The sequence below is a fragment of the Macaca mulatta genome, chromosome 15 (genome assembly GCF_049350105.2).
Source record: "Macaca mulatta isolate MMU2019108-1 chromosome 15, T2T-MMU8v2.0, whole genome shotgun sequence".
Taxonomy (NCBI): Eukaryota; Metazoa; Chordata; class Mammalia; order Primates; family Cercopithecidae; genus Macaca; species Macaca mulatta.
In genome coordinates this window covers 106,003,204-106,010,811 of record NC_133420.1, presented here as the reverse complement: position 1 = coordinate 106,010,811, position 7,608 = coordinate 106,003,204, and the positions used below count along the sequence as shown (strand labels likewise).

The window sequence follows — 7,608 nt, the reverse complement described above, 5'->3', positions numbered from 1 at the left end:
GTGATCTGCCCGCCTCGGCCTCCCAAAGTGCTGGGATTACAGGGTAAGCCACTGTGCCCGGCCCCCCATTGAAGTTTTTGATTGATCTCGTCAGAAGACTTATGTTGTCTATCACAGTATTTCAGATGACTGCGGTTATAAAGCTGGGTGTATGCTTTTATATATTTAGCTTTTTCACCCATTTCTTTGTGAATACAGTTTATCTGCTCATAATTGTTTTTTTTTTTTTTTTTTTTTTTTTTTTTTTTTGAGACAGAGTCTCGCTGTGTCTCCCAGGCTGGAGTGCAGTGGCGTGATCTCGGCTCACTGCAAGCTCCGCCTCCCGGGTTCATGCCATTCTCCCGCCTCAGCCTCCCAAGTAGCTGAGACTACAGGCGCCCGCCACCACGCCCGGCTAGTTTTTTGCATTTTTAGTAGAGACGGGGTTTCACCATGTTAGCCAGGATAATGCTCATAATTGTTATATCCACGCAGTTGTCATTAGTATGCCTGAGTGTTTATGCTTGCAAAAAATGTTATTTCCTATTTCATTGTGTGAAGTGGCCTACGAAGTGTTCTCTTGTGTTACGTTTCTCAAATAAATCCCCTTTTAAAAATGTAAATAAATGTTTTTGAGATAATTTTTAAGATTTTTTTCCCTACGTTATATTTTCAAGATTTTGAGATTTTGGGATTGCAATTTTCTGGATTTTTAGACTTCAGGGATTTTGATCTTTCAGTATTTCAACATTTGAGATTATGGCATTCGGAATTGTTTTTCAGGATTATGGTCCAAACTTCTTTTCTGTCCATGCTCACGCCACGGTGTTCTGCCCTGCAGTCTTCCAGCTTTGACCGCTCCAGCACCCAGAGCCCTGTCCTCATTATAAGCCAGGTTGGACTGTTGACAGGAACCAGGTGTTTGGCTTTATATTAGGCAAGGCATTTCCTTCACTCACTTTTAAGTGGCCACCCATGCTCAATTCAAACAAATTAACTTCTGTCTTCAGGTCACTCAAAGCTCAAATAGCGAAGCCTTCATTCCTGACAACATTAATTTACCTTTGAGGACTCTCCACCTCAGCAGTCACAGCCATACCGCCTTTTAGCTGGTACCATGGGACTTGTTGCTCTGTTGTCATAACATTTCTTCTTTCTGCCTCGAAGAGAGTGAGCAACAATGAAGTTATTATTTGGGTAACTTATTTCAGTCCTGCTTCTAGCAGCTCAACATATAAACAGGAAGAAGTAGGGTCTCCTGCCAACTGGGCAATAGTATTCATTACTGGATCTTGGGAGTCTTATTTTCTTGAACTGGCCTGCAGATGCTTGTCCTTCCTAATCCAGAAATCCATGTCTGTCAGCATCCTTTCTTTCTCAACAAAATTGCTAGGTCTGCTATTTGAGTTTACCCTATTTATAATCTAATGTGTTAGTCTGTTACAGTTTCCTAGACGCTGGTAAAGACATAAAAATTACACAAATAATACAGAGAGTTCTGTTCTCATCCAGCTTCCCCCAAAGATAGCATTTTAACCATATTATTAAAACCTTGAAGTTGACATTGGTACAATACTATTACTAAACTGTTGATAGACCTTGTTTGGAGTTTACCAGTACTTGCATGCACTGTTTATTTTTCCCTTATTTTTTCACTTTTAACCTACCTTAATATTTAAAATGGGTTTCTCATTAATAGCACATACCTTGGTCTTGCTTTTTAAATTTTAATTAATGCATAGTATTTGTACATATTTATATAGGGCACATGTGATATTGTTACATGCATAGAATGTGATGATCAATTTAGGGTATTTATTCCTATATATTAGGAACATTCCAAGTCCTCTCTTCTAGTTATTTTGAAATATATAATACATTGTTGTTAACTATTAACTATAGTCACCCAACATTGTATCAAACATTAGAACTTTAACTGTATGTTTGTACCCATTAACCAACCTCTCTTCATAGCCACTCCCACCCATATGCCCTTCCCATCCTCTGATAGCTATCACTCTACTCACTACCTCCATGAGGTCAACTTTCTTAGCTCCCATATATGAGTGAGAACATGCAGTATTTGTCTCTCTCTGCCTGGCTTATTTAATGTCCTCCAGATCCATCCATGTTGCCGTAAATGACATGATTTCATTCTTTTTTATGACTGAATAGTACTCCATTGTGTACGTAGACCACATTTCCTTTGTCTGTTCGTGGTCACTTAGGTTGATTCCTTATCTTTGCTGTCAGTAGAGCTGTCAGAAACATGGGAGTGCATGTATCCTTCTGGTATACTGATTTCCTTTGGATAAATGCCCAGTAGAAGAATTGCTAGGTGGTATGGTAGTTCTATTTTTAGTTTTTTTCTCTATTGTTTTCCATAGTGGCTGAACTAATTTACATTTTCACCAACAGTTTGAGTTCCCTTTTCTGTACATCCTCACCAGCATCTGTAATTTTTTGCTTTTTAACAATACTTATGCTAATGTAAAGCGAGACCGCATTATGATGATTTATTATTATTACATCAGTCAACCTTTAATGTTCAAAAAAGGCATGGATGCAGAGCATAGGAGATGTGGCAGGGTCTCGGGCCTTGGTCCAGAAATGAGGGAGAGATGAACACAAACCAGACACTTTCAACTGGCCACACAGTCTGGGAGGGCAGGGAGAAACAGATTTGGACATTCATAAAAAAAAAAACCTAAAATCAAGCACTCCATTTTGTGCCCATTGAAGAGTTTGATATAGGAAACTCAGTCACCACCCTGGAGACTGGAGGGGAGATCCCCCCTCCCCTGCCAACACCAAAAAGCAAGCTTGGCACACACAAAGGGCTTAGGGAGGGGCATTCTGCCTCCCCACCAGCCCCAAGAAGGGACTTGAAAATAAAAGAATAAGCTGGATCCCCTACCCCTACATTGTCAACCCTACACATGAGAGTTTTGAAGGCCAGCCAACTAACGACAGGGGCTGCTCTAAGAGAACACCAGAGGAATGAGAAAATGGAGGGCTAAGCAGGGAGCAGACAGGAGAAAAATGTAATGGAAAAAAAAAAAAATTCAAGCTAATCCTACCCCCAACATCCTCCTATCACGATCTCAGGCAGGAAGAACAAAAGAAGGTAATCCACAAAGACACAGCCCTTACTTAGAATTTCTGACAGACAGCAAGACAAGTCTGCTCCCCACTCCCACACACCACACACAGACACATTTCAGGGCGCCCTAAAGAACGCATCCCCACCCCACCCTCTGCCCCAAGCCATAGAATCACAGTTCAGTGGAATATTCTCCTGGTGTTAGATCAATCCCTCCACCTTCCTTCCTATCCCTTTCTCCTTGACAGTCCCACCACAGTCCCCCTGCAGCCTCCTGGCCCTCCCAGCATCCACCTGGGCCAGGAAGAGGCAGCTGCACAGTTTTAGTTCCACCTCTGGAGACCTATTTCTTTTCCTCAGCCCTCCTAGTCTTTTGGCCTCGTAGTCTGTTGAGGGCTTTTTCTTTTGTATAGGGAAAAAAAGAGAAAAGGGAGAGGTGGGAGAGATTTTCCTAGTGCAATACAACCAAAAAATATTTTTAAAGTCTTGAAAAACAAATATAAAGCAGCCTTCTTCCCCAGGCAACTGAACAGAAAGGTTTGGTTGTGTTGACTGCCACATACACATGAAAACGAATATACAGTCCATGCAGTAGCACAGCCATTGGAGAAGACATCCTGATGTCCTGATTTGCCCCAGTGCAAAACAGTCCTAGCAACGCCCCCTGCTTGCCATCGCTGCCACCGCCACTGACATCTTCACTGTGGCCACCTAGCCTGACTTGAAGAGGAGGATTGTAACTTGACTCAAGTAAAAATAGATGAGGTGCTTTGTCTTGTGTGTGACGTAGCTGCCAAATTTCGGCCCACGATACAGTGCCAGGTAGGGCTATATTTCTTGTCAAATTCCTTCTTGATATAGGCTGCAATGTCCTTCTCTATGTTGTACTTCTCCATGGCCTGCGTGGCGCAGTCAATGACATCCTGTTGCATATCCTCAGACGTGTCTGCGGTCTTGATCACTGCCTTCCAGTCAGACATCGTGACACTTCACGGAGGCGAGTCCGCACAGGCCCGTGGGGAGCAGCGATGGCCTAAGGCAGAGCGCAGGCAGCGGCGGTGACTCCTGGGCTCCTCCTGCAGTCACTGCCACTACGGTCTCCCGCTCCCGCAGCCCCGGGCCAGTCGCTACCCGCCACGGTCCGCCCTTGGAGTTGCCCGCGCGGCCTGCCAGCCTGCTCGGTCCGCGCTGGCGCCGCACAGCTACGCTCTGCTCTGCCGCTCTCTTTTTATTTTGTTTTTAGATGGAGTCTGGCTCTGTCACACAGGCCGGAGTGCAGTGGTGCGATCTCAGCTTACTGCAACTTCCGCCTCCCGGGTTCAAGCGATTCTCCTGCCTCAGCCTTCCAAGTAACTGGGACTACAGGTGCACGCCACCACGCCTGACTTATATATGATATATAGTATATGTTTATATGATATATAAGCATACGTTTATATATATTAATATATAATGCTATATGATATATAGTAATCTGTATTACATATAATCTAGATTATATATATTATATAATATACATTATAATATAATCTATATATAACTATAATTATATATATAATTATATGTAATATAGTTATATATAGATTATATTATATATTTTATAACTATAACTATATATGATATAGATTATAATATGGCTTATATATAATATAGATAACTATATTATATATAATTCTATATAATATAGCTTATATTATATAGCTTATATAATATAGCTTATATAAATATATTACATGTTATATAAAATATATAGTTTATATATATATGTATATATTTTTTTGAGACAAGAATCTCACTCTGTCACCCAGGCTGGAGTGCAGTGGTGCGACCTCAGCCCACTGCAGCCTCCGCCTCCCGGGTTCAAGCGATTCTCCTGCCTGCCTCAGCCTACTGAGTAGCTGGGATTACAGGCACCGTGCCACCACGCCCAGCTAATTATTTGTGTATTTTTAGTAGAGACGGGGTTTCGCCATGTTGGTCAGGCTGGTCTCAAACTCCTGACCTCGTGACCTGCCCGCCTCGGCCTCCCAAAGTGCTGGGATTACAGGCGTGAGCCACTGCGCCCCGCCTTGTATTTTTAATAGAGACAGGGTTTCACCATGTTGGCCAGGCTGGTCTTGAACTCCTGGCCTCAGGTGATCCACCCACCTCAGCCTCCCAAAGTTCTGGGATTACAGGCGTGAGCCACCGCGCCCAGCGCCTCATGATTATGATTTTTCTCTGATAAAGAGTGATGTTGAACATTTCCTGTTGACCATTTATATGTCTTCTTTTAAGAAATGTGTATTCATAGACATTTACAGAACTCTCCACCCCAAATAAACAGAATATACATTCTTCTTAGCACATCGCACTTATTCTAAAATTGACCATATAATTGGAAGTAAAGCACTCCTCAGCAAATGTAAAAGAACAGAAATCACAACAAACTGTCTCTCAGACCACAGTGCAATCAAAGTAGAACTCAGGATTAAGAAACTCATTCAAAACCACACAACTACATGGAAACTGAACAACTTACTCCTGAATGACTACTGGGTAAATAACAAAATGAAGGCAGAAATAAAGATGTTCTTTGAAACCAATGAGAACAAAGACACAATGTACCAGAATCTCTGGGACACATTTAAAGCAGTGTGTAGAGGGAAATTTATAGCACTAAATGCCCACAAGAGAAAGCAGGAAAGATCTAAAATCGACACCCTAACATCACAATTAAAAGAACTAGAGAAGCAAGAGCAAACAAATTCAAAAGCTAGCAGAAGGCAAGAAACTAAGAGCAGAATTGAAAGAGATAGAGACACAAAAAATCTTTCAAAAAAAAAAATGAATCTAGGGGCTGGTTTTTTGAAAAGATCAACAAAAATGACAGACCGCTAACAAGACTAATAAAGAAGAAAAGAGAGAAGAATCAAATAGATGCAATAAAAAAATGATAAACAGGATATCACCACCGATCCCACAGAAATACAAACTACCATCAGAATACTATAAATACCTCTACGCAAATAAACTAGAAAATCTAGAAGAAATGGATAAATTCCTGGACACATACACCCTCCCAAAACTAAACCAGGAAGAAGTTGAATCTCTGAATAAACCAATAACAGTCTCTGAAATTGAGGCAATAATTAATAGCCTACTAACCAAAAAAAGTCCAGGACCAGACGGATTCACAGCCAAATTCTACCAGTGGTACAAAGAGGAGCTAGTACTATCCTTTCTGAAACTATTCCAATCAATAGAAAAAGAGGGAATCCTCCCTAACTCATTTTATGAGGCCAACTTCATCCTGATACCAAGCCCTGGCAGAGACACAACAAAAAAAGAGAGTTTTAGACCAATATCCCTGATGAACATCGACGTGAAAATCCTCAATAATATACTGGCAAACCGAATCCAGCAGCACATCAAAAAGCTTATACGCCACTATCAAGTCGGCTTCATCCCTGGGATGCAAAGGCTGGTTCAACATATGCAAATCAATAAACGTAATCCATCACAAAACAGAACCAATGACAAAAACCACATGATTATCTCAATGGATGCAGAAAAGGCCTTCAACAAAATTCAACAGCCCTTCATGCTAAAAACTCTCAATAAACTAGGTATTCATGGAACGTATCTCAACATAATAAGGGCTATTTATGACAAACCCACAGCCAGTATCATACTGAATGGGCAAAAACCGGAAGCATTCCCTTTGAGAACCTGCACAAGACAAGGATGCCCTCTCTCACCACTCCTATTAAACATAATGTTGGAAGTTCTGGCCAGGGCAATCAGGCAAGAGAAAGACATAAAGGGTGTTCAATTAGGAAATGAGGAAGTAAAATTGTCCCTGTTTGCAGATGACATGGTTGTATATTTAGAAAACCCCATTGTCTCAGCCCAAAATCTCCTTAAGCTGATAAGCAACTTCAGCAATGTCTCAGGATACAAAATCAATGTGCAAAAATCACAAGCATTCCTATACACCATTAACAAACAGAGAGCCAAATCATGAGTGAACTCCTATTCACAATTGCTACAAACAATAAAATACCTAGGAATCCAACTTACAAGGGATGTGAAGGACCTCTTCAAGAACTACAAACCACTGCTCAATGAAATAAAAGAGGACACAAACAAATGGAAGAATATTCTATGCTCATGGATAGGAAGAATCAATATTGTGAAAATGGCCATACTGTTCAAAGTAATTTATAGATTCAATTCCATCTCCATCAAGCATCCCCATCAAGCTACCAACGACTGTCTTCACAGAATTGGAAAAAACTACTTTAAAGTTCACATGGAACCAAAAAAGAGCCTGCATTGCCAAGACAAACCTAAGCAAAAAGAACAAAGCTGGAGGCATCACGCTACCTGACTTCAAACTATACTACAAGGCTACAGTAACCAAAACAGCATGGTACTAGTACTAAAACAAAGATATAGACATTGGAAAAGAACAGAGGCCTCAGAAGTAATGCCACACATCTACAACCACCTGATCTTTGACAGACCTGTACAAGAAATGGGGG

At 41.2% G+C, this 7,608-nt stretch overlaps 1 pseudogene across 1 annotated transcript; it reads right to left on the bottom strand.

Moving 5' to 3' along the window:
- Window positions 1-213: 213 nt before the first annotated feature.
- LOC106993791 (dynein light chain 2, cytoplasmic pseudogene) lies at window positions 214-4,458 on the bottom strand (annotated as a pseudogene). Its single transcript, XR_013404888.1, has one exon. The product of XR_013404888.1 is annotated as a dynein light chain 2, cytoplasmic pseudogene (transcript).
- Window positions 4,459-7,608: the final 3,150 nt, after the last annotated feature.